Genomic DNA, 15,357 nt, shown 5'->3' with positions numbered 1-15,357 from the left:
TGTGTGTGTGTGTGTGTGTGTGTGTGTGTGTGTGTGTGTGTGTGTGTTTGTGTGTGTGTGTGTTTGTGTGTGTGTTTGTGTGTGTGTGTGTTTGTGTGTGTGTGTGTGTGTGTGTGTGTGTGTGAGAGAGAGAAAGACAGAGAGAGAGAGAGAGAGAGAGAGAGAGAGAGAGAGATAGAGTGAGCACTTGACATAAAAGTAAAATCATGGATAATAGTCCCTCCAGTGTGTGCAATGTCTTGGTTAATAGCATTGTGTGTGTGTGTGTGTGTGTGTGTGTGTGTGTGTGGAAGGAAGCTTTCTATAGTGTCTCCAGACTGCCGTCAACATCCCCATCAGACGAGACGGCTGCTCGACGCGTCAAATCTCCACCACAAACTCAGAAGAAAAACAAAAATGTTTCCTCATTCCCAGCAGCACAAACAAACCCAAGGAAAGAGTTACTGCTCAAATGTTTCTCACTGGCATCTCAAGAGACGACACTGACTCTACTAAAACGCCTCACTAAAATGCTCACTAGACACAGCTGAAGTGAAGGAGAAATAAGGCCTGGCAAATCAGAAACCAGTGTAAGACTTTATTGAGATCTCCACTCAAACTCAGAAGGAGACACAGGACATTCCTTAACTCTTTCTTTCAGGAGAAATATCTGAGCAGCAGCAGACACAGGCTACAGTCTCAACCCTCTCTCCATTTGACCTCACTGTCGGTCTGGAGCAACTGAGATATAAAAAAGGGACTGTGTAGACATTAAGGAGACACTACAGAGATATTTAGTAGAAACTATTGAAATATTAAAGAAGCACTAGATATAGTACAATTATTTTACTTTTAGAATAAGTAATGTCTCTTCCAGGCCTTAAAGTCACTGTTCATGTAAACAATGGTGAACGTTACAGGGGGAAGGGGCATGTGGAAGTGGAAAATGAACAGGAGATCAAAAATAGAGTAGCGTCCAGTAGAGCTCAGTAGAGCTCGGTAGAGTCCAGTAGAGTTCAATAGAGCTCAATAGAGTCCAGCAGAGTTTACTGGAGCTAAGTAGAGTTCAGAAAGATCTCTGTAGAGTCCAGTAGAGTTCCGTAGAGTCCAGTAGAGTTCAGCAGAGCTCAGTAGAGTCCAGTAGAGCTCAGTAGAGTTCAGAAAGAGTTCAGTAGAGGTCAGTAGAGCTCAGTAGAGTTCAGACAGAGCTCACTAGAGTCCAGTAGAGTTCAGAAAGAGCTTACTAGAGTCCAGTAGAGTTCAGAAAGTGCTCAGTAGAGTCTAGTAGAGTTCAGAAAGAGCTCAGCAGAGTTCAGTAGAGTCCAGTAGAGCTCAGTAGAGTCCAGTTGAGCTCACTAGAGTCCAGTTGAGTTCAATAAGAGCTCAATAGAGTCCAGTAGAGTCCAGTAGCGCTCAGTAGAGTCCAGTTGAACTCACTAGAGTCCAGCAGAGTTCAGAAAGAGCTCAGTAGAGTCTAGTAGAGTTCAGAAAGAGCTTAGCAGAGTTCAGTAGAGTTCAGAATGAGCTCAGTAGTCTAGTAGAGTTCTGAAAGAGCTCAGTAGAGTTTAATAGAGTTCAATAGAGCTCAGCAGAGTTCAGTAGAGTTCAGAAAGAGCTCAGTAGAGTCCAGTTGAGCTCAATAGAGTCCAGTAGAGTCCAGTAGAGCTCAGTAGAGTTCAGAAAGAGCTCAGTGGAGTCCAGTTGAGCTCAATAGAGTCCAGTAGAGTCCAGTAGAGTTCAGAAAGAGCTCACTAGAGTCGATTAGAGCTCAGCAGAGTTCAGTAGAGTTCAGAAAGAGCTCAGTAGCATCCAGTAGAGCTGAGTAGAGTAGGTACCATGTAGTGGTAAAATGCAATAATTCTTAGTACCGAGTTTCACATTCCTGGAGCAAAAGTCTCTCCCCTCTGGATAAATTATGGAGGTGATTAAATATGGAGGGTCAGTAATTAGTCAGTCGTAGCTGCAGTTTGCATCCTCAGCCGTCAAAAGTGGAAAATGATGAATAATACTTTGTGCATAAACGTGATTGATGAGTTATTCATTTTCTGTCAGTGTAATTTAGTGTATTCCAATATGGTCCAAAAATAGAGCAGAGTCAATACACACACACACAATCCGTAATTTGAATGAGTGGTCCTGAAAAGTCGGTAGGTGAATGACTCTCAGAGAGATGATGATTTGGAAATAAAAGCCTCTTTTGCTAAATTCCACCCCTCCCCCTCGAGTCCTGATGATTGACAGCTGTGATCTCATGGCCTGCTCTCTGAGGCATGATGGGATTAGTAGTGTAGTTCATTTAAAGGTTGAATCAACCGGGTTTAACCACACACACACACACTATCCACTGAAAGCAGTACAAACTATAGCAAGGAACAGAATAAATGTCACATGGATATTTTACGATGCAAAATAATCTTTAACTTAGTGGAGTTCTCTATTGTTTCTCGTTCTGAGTTTGTTGAATATTTTTCAGCTTCAGTGTTCACCTTATGTCTAGACAGATTCACTTGTTTTAAGGGAATGGCAGATGTTTTCCCTTGATTTAAAACATCCAATAAAACCCCCACTAATACAATTTGGGCGATGGAGGTCCCTTTAATGAAACCAAACTCATTCCGAAAAAGAGCAGATGTTACCACAGTTTTGAGACCTTTAAAGATGTCTGTTATAATATATAATGGTATATACTTTGGTTGATCTATCTATATTCTGGCTATGAGCCGCTCGCAGTTCTTCCCAACTCCGAGCGCACAGCAGTGAGGAGCAGATGCTCTGGTTTTTAGTCATTTTCGCTCTGTTCTCTTTCTTCTTTGTTCTTTTCAGTTTTTGCTCAGTGCTCTTATTTCCTTCTTATTGCTTCTTATTTCACAGTTTACTTTAACTAAACTATTGCGTTCTTCATATTATGATCCCTTTATGTGATTATTTTACAATATTTGAAAAGACAAATTGATTTGTGGTCCCTGAATGAATAGATTGGGACCTGTTTAAAATAAGTTTAGTACAGAGTCTCTGCTACATCCAGACCACTAGGTGTCAGTGTGATGGCTGTTCCTTAAAGTGAATCTGAATCACTGGAGGAAATGAGTAAGTGCTCCTTTAATGCTGGCATTTTCCTGCTCATCTCATCTCTCACTAAACACACACACACACACACACACACACACATGACACAGCAATTTTTAAAACACAGATGTGTGTGTGTGTGTGTGAGAGAGAGAGAGGTCAATAACCCTGAATATTATGGACAGCTCATTAGGAAGGACCCCCACACATTCAGATTTATGAGAGGGTCTTCTCTGGAGGGAGAAGAGGTTAAAGATCATGACCCCTGGGGGTCAGCATTGTAAGACCTCCGGAGCCCTGGACACCGGTTTAGTGTGCGCTGTAAACACAAAGCTTTCAGTCGGATTAAAACATCTGACCTGCCTTTCTCTGGCCGGCAAACACCAGTGAAAAGACAGCTACCGAGAAACTGTCTTTACAAACCATTACAGGAAACATGACCAAAAGTGTGTAAATGTGAACTGTGTAAGAATACAGGATAATCCATTAAAGTCACCGTCTATGAGTCTAGGGATCCGCTATTTTTCTTGTTTGTTTACATTCAGAACTCTGTGTCTTTTAAGGTGGAAGGGTGTCTTTGAGGAGAAAAATGACTGTTGTTTGTACGCAGCTGAAGTGTAAGTTGTCTGTAAGTGTTTATTCACTGTTTGAATTCCCACAGAAACTCATGTGTAACTCGAGCTGTTTAGTTTTGTAGCACTTTCCCTCTGTGTTTACTTTCATGCAGTTAGCGCTCTCCTGAATTTAGAGTCAGTTCCACATACAGCAAAAATAAATCAGTATTACCCACCAGTGCAGCAGGAATAGAGCTTTTCTATTCTTTTTTCTAATCTTTTCCAGTGCTTTTCAATATTTGGAGTCTCTCCACCGTCAAAACATCTCCAGATGCCATTTCTCTAGAGTGAGCAGAGAGAGAAAACCATTTATTTACACACATTACACCCGTAATGACTGGAGAGCAGCAAATTGTGAGGAAACATCCTCTGAATTTATAAATAGTTTTAGTTATTTTTGAATTAAAATCATGAACATCACCTTTAATCGTCCCACAGTTAGGAAATTTACAGTGTTAGAGCAGCATAGGTACAGAAAGGGAGCAAAACAATTAAATACTAATGTGAAAATTAAAAATAATAGAAACCATGAACAAAAATCTACAAATCTAAAACATATTGCACATGGAATGTACATTGCACATTGATATGATATTATAAATGTTTTTTTATTAAAGTTGTATAAAGGTAGTTGTATAGTTAGTGCCTATGTCACAGCTGCAGTGTCCTGGAGGTTGTGGGGTCTGTGAGGAGTGTGGTGTGTTCTCTCTGTGTCTGCGTGGGTTTCCTCCGGGTGACTGTCTGTGAGGAGTGTGGTGTGTTCTCCCTGTGTCTGTGTGGGTTTCCTCCGGGTGACTGTCTGTGAGGAGTGTGGTGTGTTCTCCCTGTGTCCGCGTGGGTTTCCTCCGGGTAACTGTCTGTGAGGAGTGTGGTGTGTTCTCTCTGTGTCTGCGTGGGTTTCCTCCGGGTGACTGTCTGTGAGGAGTGTGGTGTGTTCTCCCTGTGTCTGCGTGGGTTTCCTCCGGGTGACTGTCTGTGAGGAGTGTGGTGTGTTCTTCCCGTGTCTGTGAGGAGTGTGGTGTGTTCTCCCTGTATCTGAATGGGTTTCCTCTGGGTGACTGTCTGTGAGGAGTGTGGTGTGTTCTCCCTGTGTCTGTGTGGGTTTCCTCCGGGTGACTGTCTGTGAGGAGTGTGGTGTGTTCTCCCTGTGACTGTGTGGGTTTCCTCCGGGTGACTGTCTGTGAGGAGTGTGGTGTGTTCTCCCTGTGTCTGTGTGGGTTTCCTCCGGGTGACTGTCTGTGAGGAGTGTGGTGTGATCTCTCTGTGTCTGCGTGGGTTTCCTCTGGGTGACTGTCTGTGAGGAGTGTGGTGTGTTCTCCCTGTGTCTGTGTGGGTTTCCTCCGGGTGACTGTCTGTGAGGAGTGTGGTGTGTTCTCCCTGTGACTGCGTGGGTTTCCTCCGGGTGCTCCGGTTTCCTCCCACACTCCAAAAACACACGTTGGTAGGTGGATTAGTGACTCAAAATTGTCCGTAGGTGTAAATGTGTGTGTGTGTGTGTGAAGAACTGGCGCCCCCTCCAGTGGTTTACTGGGAGCAGTGTTTGCTGTACAGTCAGCAACAGAGACGAAGGACCTGTGATAACCCTCCTTCATACACCTGAGGTGGAACAGCTTGCCACTGAAGGATGGGTAACCAAAGGTTTGTGGACACTTCAGCAGAGACATTCAAGTGTGGACACAGTTTTATAATATACCAAGAGACTGGGATGCTCTGGAGCAGCTCTGGAGGAACTTTTGAATGGTGTGTGTGATCCAGAACTGGTCCTCCAGCATCTCCACCTGCCCACAGGTACGTTTAAATGGTTAAATCCCATCAAATCCTCACAGCAATATTCAAGCCTCTACTGTAAAGCCTTTCCAGAAGAGCAGAGTAGGCTTTTACAAATACTCTTCAGTGTAGAAGAAACGTTAGACAAGGTGTCCACACATTTTCAGCCAAGAAAATCATTACTTCATGCAAATGGAACGATTAAATCCCTCACCTGATTTAAAAAACAAACAAACAAAAAAAAAACTGAGAATTTAAGCCTTTATTTATTTCAAAAATACAACAGAACAAAAACAATACACCACAACCAACCCAAAGAGCCTGGACCCTGTGGACCCCTGCCTCCCTGAAGCCCACGGTGATGAATGAGGGAAGCCCCACCTGAGGGAGGGGAGCAGGAGAAAATGAGCGTGAGATGAAGAGGAGGAGAGGAGCGAGGGATGGTGGACGGAGGATGCAGTGAAGGCTTGAGCTGATTCGTCACAGATTGCTGCCTTTGCAGTCAATAAAATCAATAGCTAATGTTTGCGGACTGTAAAATGCTTGCTGAGTGGGCGGGGCCGAGGGAGCCTTTGATGAATGGGTGCTGGGCGCCATGACAACGGCAGAGGTCAAAGGTTGCCATCGCCTTGCGATATGATCAACAGCTGGGCTCTGGCTTCTGTTTCTGATTGGATGAGAGGGGGTGGAGGCTAGGGTATATCTCTATTCTTCTGGATCTCTTCGGCTGTGTCTCAATTCTTGCTTTAAAGCCCTAGGGCTTCTTTGAAGTGTACACTTAAGGGAAAGTGTATTGGTCCATATTCGGGCTACAATTTATAAAAAAAACCTGCAAATCTAACATTTTGTATAAAATGGATTAGTAGAGAAGATATTTTAAATGGACTTGGACAGGGTGTTTAATGTTGTGAGGATTTGATGGCAGACACATTAGTGACAGACATCATTAGTGAGGGAAGAACACAGTTCCACAGCGCAATGCTGGCCCTCTAGCCCACACATATGACTGGGTATGATGACCTTGGCTTCATGTGCAGCTGCTCCAGTGTGTCCCAATCTGTTGGTGAATGCATTTCTGTGGGGATTTTACAACCAACCAACTTACACCTTCAAGTTGAGACTTAAAACGAGGATGCAAGGCAGCAAATGTGTGTAATGGAACAAGGCCACTGTCTCTCTAAGCTTCCAACCTAGCTCACTCATCCATCATTCCATCTCTCTCCCCACCCTCTCCTCCGCTTCAGGTCATACTTCTTTGCTTCCTTCCATCTTTACTCTCTCTCTCTCTCTCTCTCTCTCTCTCTCTCTCTGTATTGCTGTAAAAGCATTGATTGTGGGCGGTGTTGTAATCAGGCAGCACAAAGGTCCCTGGGCAGTGCTGACTAGCAGCGGTCTCTAAAGCCAGCGCCCTATAGATTAACACAGACGTTACAATTCATTTGAAGTGGATCAATAAGAACCAACAGGTAGAGGGGGAAAGTTAAATGGCCTCGCTCAATTCGGCCTAATTGACACAAGAGGAGGAAGCCACATTCCTGCGGAGAAAAGACAACAATACACACACACACACACACGCTGGAAGGCTTCTGACAAACTGGGATTGGACTGTCTTTTGGACTCTCTGAGATGCCGTAGGCAAAAGTAGGCTCTTTCCAGAGCAAATTGTGCAAAGTCACATCTCAAAACCAAGACGCGCTGCATTTCTCAGCAGTTTTGGAGTGTGTCTGACAAAGGCATTGGCACCATTTACACTGTGGACTTACGTGTTCTATGTTCAGTGTTATATTTTCTTTAACATTTGGCTGCATTTCCCTGTCCACACAGTGTGTGAGAGGGCACTAAGACCATGTGGAGTCGTCTGTGGGGTCAGCCCATGCTTCTAGTATTGATTAATATGAGCAGGTATGTCCTCCTGGTGGACAGGGACGTGGAGCAACTCTTTGCTTTGTTTGAGAGGAGGAATGGATCTGCGTTTCTGGTCCCTCTGGGGAAAGTGTTATCTCTCCAAGTGTCTCTGCTTCATTTATTCAACAATAACTTATATCTTATAATAATATTCATGAATAATAATAATAATGATACGCTTGTTTACTTCAGAAAACCAAACACTTTTTAACAACAGAAACAGTCATTTCTGTCGTTGCTGTTATTTCATGTCCCACATGTGTGTTCACGCTGCTCTTATTGTTCATTGCTGATAGGCTTCAAAGACACGGACCACTTCCTTTCAGACCCAGTGCTTGTCTTTGAAGGAACATGAATTTAAAGGGCAGCCGAACTGAATGCCACATCCAGCCTGCATTTCTGTTCCTCACCACTTTTCAAAGCACAGCTGCACAGTTGGAGAAGTGCATCCTTCATTTGTATGAAATTGAAGAACGCAGCTGGTGAATGCTTCCAGACAATCCTACAGGCTCTCACCAGAAAATAACAAGAATATATATATATATATATATATATTAGAATCAGACAAAAATAGTCGGTGCAGCAGCAGGGGAATTTCTATTGAAATTTTATGAAATATTAGATTAAACTTTAATGTTTTCTTAGACTTACACTATAAACATGAACTCACCGTGACCCTGAAATGGAGAAGGGGAAAAGAAGATGTATGTATGTATAAACATGAAATAGTTTTTATTTTTATTTTTTAAAACAAATTTAAAAAATAAATAAATAAATAAAAAAAAACCCATTAGACGTAAGGGGCTACAGTAAGGAATCGAGTTTTGGAGAATCGACTCACTCATTCGAGACCGTTGACGCCTGTTAAAGGTTACAAATGTTGGCCATAATTTTATATAATTGTATATATATATATAATCTCCATTAATTTTCAAACAGCATTGAACAGCACAGGGTCATGGAAAAGTGTTTAATTGTGTCCTGCTTCTTGTTGAGTCAGAAGGCCGGAGCAGAAAGGCGCTCAATTCACTACGTAGTGCCCTAGGTAGGGATCAAACTACGTAGGGATTGAAGTAAGGAGGGCAAATTGAGCTGAGGCAAACAGGTGAGCCAGCTTGCATTAAACAGCGATAAAAAGTTGCTGCTAGAGAAAGTGTGCATTGTTTGGGTGTAGAAAGCACAGTTTAATACCCTACACAGTACACTTATTAGGGAGTATGGATTAAATTGAGACGTAAAACGCCTTCGTCCGGATGCAGTTTCCCGCTTCATTATTTTCAAATGTTTGAATCTCTTCGTTCAACGGTCAAACGCTTGGAGTTTAACTGACGGTAAATTTGTTATAATTCGCTGTTTCGGTGTTTAAAACAAATAAAATCCCCCGTAAATATTCCAGTGAAACCGAAATATCAGCGAAGTAACCGTTACTTCAGTGAGTTAGCAACTCCCTAGCTTACAATTAGCCAAATAAACAGTGTATTATTTAATAAATAACGTCTACAAATTTAGTAGCAGATTCAATGTAAAGCCAAAAGTTTATGAACGTGTTTTCATCCAGTATTTTTATAATCAAGGGTTTTAATCCGTTTTGTTCCCTTCTATGTTGCAGTTAGCTTCCAATCTTCTGGGAAGACTTAATAGTAGACGTTGGAACATTTCTGTGAGGAATTGATGATAAGTTCTGGATCAAGAAAACCACTCGAACCCGTCCCAAATGTTCTGGATTTTATTTGACTTGTTATAAGGGTGTCTACAAACCTCTGGACATGTACCGTACTAATACCAGTGAGTAATTTGGAGTAAAATATATTTATGTAGCTATGCCTTTTAACTTCATGTAGGCTCCAGGCTGGACTTCTTGGGATGTTTTCCTGCTGAAAGAGGGTTCGAGACCATATCTACTGCTCCAGTGACACATTGACAAGATGTGAGTGTTTCCCATAGACTCCCATTGCATTTTGCTGTTTTTTAAGTAATGGAAATGTGTCAGTGAACACACACACACAAACCAGTGTACTAGGGGCACTGAACCCACACACACCCACACACAAACCAGTGTACTAGGGGCACTGAACCCACACACACGCACACACAAACCAGTGTACTAGGGGCACTGAACCCACACACACCCACACACAAACCAGTGTACTAGGGGCACTGAACCCACACACACCCACACACAAACCAGTGTACTAGGGGCACTGAACCCACACACACGCACACACAAACCAGTGTACTAGGGGCACTGAACCCACACACACCCACACACAAACCAGTGTACTAGGGGCACTGAACCCACACACACGCACACACAAACCAGTGTACTAGGGGCACTGAACCCACACACACCCACACACAAACCAGTGTACTAGGGGCACTGAACCCACACACACCCCCACACAAACCAGTGTACTAGGGGCACTGAACCCACACACAAACCAGTGTACTAGGGGCACTGAACCCACACACAAACACAAGTGTACTAGGGGCACTGAACCCACACACACCCACACACAAACCAGTGTACTAGGGGCACTGAACCCACACACAAACCAGTGTACTAGGGGCACTGAACCCACACACAAACCAGTGTACTAGGGGCACTGAACCCACACACAAACAAGTGTACTAGGGGCACTGAACCCACAAACAAACCAGTGTACTAGGGTCACTGAACCCACACACAAACCAGTGTACTAGGGGCACTGAACCCACAAACAAACCAGTATACTAGGGGCACTGAACCCACACACAAACCAGTGTACTAGGGGCACTGAACCCACACACAAACCAGTGTACTAGGGTCACTGAACCCACACACAAACCAGTATACTAGGGGCACTGAACCCACACACAAACCAGTGTACTAGGGGCACTGAACCCACACACAAACCAGTGTACTAGGGGCACTGAACCCACACACAAACCAGTGTACTAGGGGCACTGAACCCACACACAAACAAGGGTACTAGGGGCACTGAACCTACACACGCGCACACACAAACCAGTGTACTAGGGGCACTGAACCCACACACAAACCAGTGTACTAGGGGCACTGAACCCACACACAAACCAGTGTACTAGGGGCACTGAACCTACATGCACACAAGTTTAATGGGGCACTGAACACAGACACACACAGAAGTGTACAGAGGCACTGAACACAGGCGCACACACAAGTGTACTGGGGCACTGAACACAGGCGCACACACAAGTGTACTGGGGCACTGAACACAGGCGCACGCACACGCGTACTACAGACACTGAACACACACAAGCGCACAGGCGCACACACACATACTACGGACACTGAACACAGGCGCACACACAAGTGTACTGGGGCACTGAACACAGGCGCACACACAAGTGTACTGGGGCACTGAACACAGGCGCACACACAAGTGTACTGGGGCACTGAACCCACACACAATCCAGTGTACTAGGGGCACTGAACCCGCATACACACAAGTTTAATGGGGCACTGAACACAGACACACACAGAAGTGTACAGAGGCACTGAACACAGACGCACACATAAGTGTACTGGGGCACTGAACATAGTCACACACACACACACGTGTACAGGGGTACTGAACACAGACACACACGTGTACAGGGGCACTGAACACAGACACACACACACACACACACAAGTGTACTGGGGCACTGAACACAGGCGTGCACACAAGTGTACTGGGACACTGAACACAGGCGCGCACACACATAATACGGACACTGAACACAGGCGCACACACACAAGTGTACTGGGGCACTGAACACAGACGCACACAGAAGTATACTGGGGCACTGAACACAGACGCACATAGAAGTGTACAGGGGCACTGAACACAGACGCACACACACATACTACGGACACTGAACACAGGCGCATACACAGAAGTGTACTGGGGCACTGAACACAGGCGCATACACAAGTGTACTGGGGCACTGAACACAGACGCACACACAAGTATACTGGGGCACTGAACACAGGCGCACACACAAGTATACTGGGGCACTGAACACAGGCGCACACACAAGTGTACTGGGGCACTGAACATAGTCGCACACACAAGTGTACAGGGGCACTGAACATAGTCACACACACAAGTGTACAGAGGCACTGAACATAGTCACACACACAAGTGTACAGGGGCACTGAACATAGTCACACACACAAGTGTACAGGGGCACTGAACATAGTCACACACACAAGTGTACAGGGGCACTGAACATAGTCACACACACAAGTGTACAGGGGCACTGAACATAGTCACACACACAAGTGTACAGGGGCACTGAACATAGTCACACACACAAGTGTACAGGGGCACTGAACATAGTCACACGCACACAAGTGTACAGGGGCACTGAACATAGTCACACGCACACAAGTGTACGGGGCACTGAACATAGTCACACGCACACAAGTGTACAGGGGCACTGAACATAGTCACACGCACACAAGTGTACAGGGGCACTGAACATAGTCACACGCACACAAGTGTACAGGGGCACTGAACATAGTCACACGCACACAAGTGTACAGGGGCACTGAACATAGTCACACGCACACAAGTGTACAGGGGCACTGAACATAGTCACACGCACACAAGTGTACAGGGGCACTGAACATAGTCACACGCACACAAGTGTACAGGGGCACTGAACATAGTCACACACTCCCAAGTGTACAGGGGCACTGAACATAGTCACACACTCCCAAGTGTACAGAGGCACTGAACATAGTCACACACACACAAGTGTACAGAGGCACTGAACCCACACACAAACCAGTGTACTGGGGCACTGAACCCACACACAAACCAGTGTACTAGGGGCACTGAACACAGGCGCACACACACATACTACGGACACTGAACACAGGCGCACACACAAGTGTACTGGGGCACTGAACACAGGCGCACGCACACAAGTGTACAGGGGCACTGAACATAGTCACACGCACACAAGTGTACAGGGGAACTGAACATAGTCACACGCACACAAGTGTACAGGGGCACTGAACATAGTCACACGCACACAAGTGTACAGGGGCACTGAACATAGTCACACGCACACAAGTGTACAGGGGCACTGAACATAGTCACACGCACACAAGTGTACAGAGGCACTGAACATAGTCACACACACACAAGTGTACAGAGGCACTGAACCCACACACAAACCAGTGTACTAGGAACACTGAACCCACACACAAACCAGTGTACTAGGGGCACTGAACCCACACACAAACCAGTGTACTAGGGGCACTGAACACAGGCGCACACACACATACTACGGACACTGAACACAGGCGCACACACATGTGTACTGGGGCACTGAACACAGACGCACACACAAGTGTACTGGGGCACTGAACACAGGCGCACACACAAGTGTACAGGGGCACTGAACACAGGCGCACACACACAAGTGTACAGGGGCACTGAACACAGACACACACACACACACAAGTGTACAGGGGCACTGAACATAGTCACATGCACACAAGTGTACAGAGGCACTGAACATAGTCGCACGCACACAAGTTTACAGAGGCACTGAACATAGTCGCACGCACACAAGTGTACAGGGGCACTGAACATAGTCACAGGGGCACTGAACATAGTCACACGCACACGCGTACTAGGGGCACTGAACACAGTCGCACGCACACGCGTACTAGGGGCACTGAACACAGGCGCACGCACACGCGTACTAGGGGCACTGAACACAGGCGCACGCACACGCGTACTAGGGGCACTGAACACATGCACAAACAAGTGTACTGGGGCACTGAACACACACTTACACAAGTGTACTGGGGCACTGAACACACACACACACGCACACACAAACCAGTGTACTAGGGGCACTGAACCCACACACAAACCAGTGTACTAGGGGCACTGAACCCACACACAAACAAGGGTACTAGGGGCACTGAACCCACACACACGCACACACAAACAAGTGTACTAGGGGCACTGAACCCACACACAAACCAGTGTACTAGGGGCACTGAACCCACACACAAACAAGGGTACTAGGGGCACTGAACCCACATACACACAAGTGTACTGTGGCACTGAACACATGCACACACAAGTATATTGGGGCACTGAACACAGGCGCACACAAGTGTACTGGGGCACTGAACACATGCACACACAAGTATATTGGGGCACTGAACACAGGCACACACAAGTGTACTGGAGCACTGAACTTAGTCACACACACACACAAGTGTACAGGGGTACTGAACACAGACACACACACACACACGTGTACAGGGTCACTGAACACAGACACACACACAAACACAAGTGTACTGGGGCACTGAACACAGGCGTGCACACAAGTGTACTGGGACACTGAACACAGGCACGCACACACATACTACGGACACTGAACACAGGCGCACACACACAAGTGTACTGGGGCACTGAACACAGACGCACACAGAAGTATACTGGGGCACTGAACACAGGCGCACACACACACACACAAGTGTACAGGGGTACTGAACACAGACACACACACACGTGTACAGGGGCACTGAACACAGACACACACACACACACAAGTGTACTGGGGCACTGAACACAGGCGTGCACACAAGTGTACTGGGACACTGAACACAGGCGCGCGCACACATACTACGGACACTGAACACAGGCGCACACACACAAGTGTACTGGGGCACTGAACACAGATGCACACAGAAGTATACTGGGGCACTGAACACAGACGCACATACAAGTGTACAGGGGCACTGAACACAGGCGCACACACATACTACGGACACTGAACACAGGCGCACACACACAAGTATACAGGGGCACTGAACACAGGCGTGCACACAAGTGTACTGGGACACTGAACACAGGCGCGCACACACATACTACGGACACTGAACACAGGCGCACACACACAAGTGTACTGGGGCACTGAACACAGATGCACACAGAAGTATACTGGGGCACTGAACACAGACGCACATACAAGTGTACAGGGGCACTGAACACAGGCGCACACACATACTACGGACACTGAACACAGGCGCACACACACAAGTATACATGGGCACTGAACATAGTCACACACACAAGTATACATGGGCACTGAACATAGTCACACACACAAGTGTACAGGGGCACTGAACATAGTCACACACACAAGTGTACAGGGGCACTGAACATAGTCACACACACAAGTGTACAGGGGCACTGAACATAGTCACACACACAAGTGTACAGGGGCACTGAACACAGGCGCACACACATAATACGGACACTGAACACAGTCACACACACAAGTGTACAGGGGCACTGAACACAGTCGCACGCACACGCGTACTAGGGGCACTGAACACAGGCGCACGCACACGCGTACTAGGGGCACTGAACACAGGCGCACGCACACGCGTACTAGGGGCACTGAACACACGCACAAACAAGTGTACTGGGGCACTGAACACACACACACACAAGTGTACTGGGGCACTGAACACACACACACACAAGTGTACTGGGGCACTGAACACACACACATACTACGGACACTGAACACAGTCACACACACAAGTGTACAGGGGCACTGAACACAGTCGCACGCACACGCGTACTAGGGGCACTGAACACAGGCGCACGCACACGCGTACTAGGGGCACTGAACACACGCACAAACAAGTGTACTGGGGCACTGAACACACACACACACAAGTGTACTGGGGCACTGAACACACACACACACAAGTGTACTGGGGCACTGAACACACACACACACACGCACACACAAACAAGTGTACTAGGGGCACTGAACCCACACACAAACCAGTGTACTAGGGGCACTGAACCCACACACAAACAAGGGTACTAGGGGAACTGAACCCACACACACGCACACACAAACAAGTGTACTAGGGGCACTGAACCCACACACAAACCAGTGTACTAGGGGCACTGAACCCACATACACACAAGTGTACTGTGGCACTGAACACATGCACACACAAGTATAT

General features: G+C 46.4%; 1 long non-coding RNA gene across 13 annotated transcripts in view; it reads left to right on the top strand.

Annotated features, from left to right (window-relative positions):
• The first annotated feature begins 8,340 nt into the window (after window positions 1-8,340).
• Window positions 8,341-15,357, top strand: part of LOC136667952 (uncharacterized) — a 55,829-nt gene continuing 48,812 nt past the window's right edge. For 7 of the 13 annotated variants that reach the window (XR_010795440.1, XR_010795437.1, XR_010795441.1 and 4 more), the window contains exons 1-3: window positions 8,532-8,662; window positions 8,941-9,077; window positions 9,173-9,258. This is a non-coding gene — a long non-coding RNA (uncharacterized lncRNA). Of the gene's footprint in view, window positions 8,437-8,531; window positions 8,663-8,691; window positions 8,764-8,940; window positions 9,078-9,172; window positions 9,259-15,357 lie in introns of those variants that run through there. The other 6 variants (XR_010795448.1, XR_010795444.1, XR_010795438.1 and 3 more) reach the window with 5 other exon arrangements.

Source organism: Hoplias malabaricus, chromosome 15 (assembly GCF_029633855.1).
Source record: "Hoplias malabaricus isolate fHopMal1 chromosome 15, fHopMal1.hap1, whole genome shotgun sequence".
Classification (NCBI taxonomy): Eukaryota; Metazoa; Chordata; class Actinopteri; order Characiformes; family Erythrinidae; genus Hoplias; species Hoplias malabaricus.
Note: the sequence above shows the minus strand (reverse complement) of the source record. Positions and strands in the feature narration are given on the sequence as shown.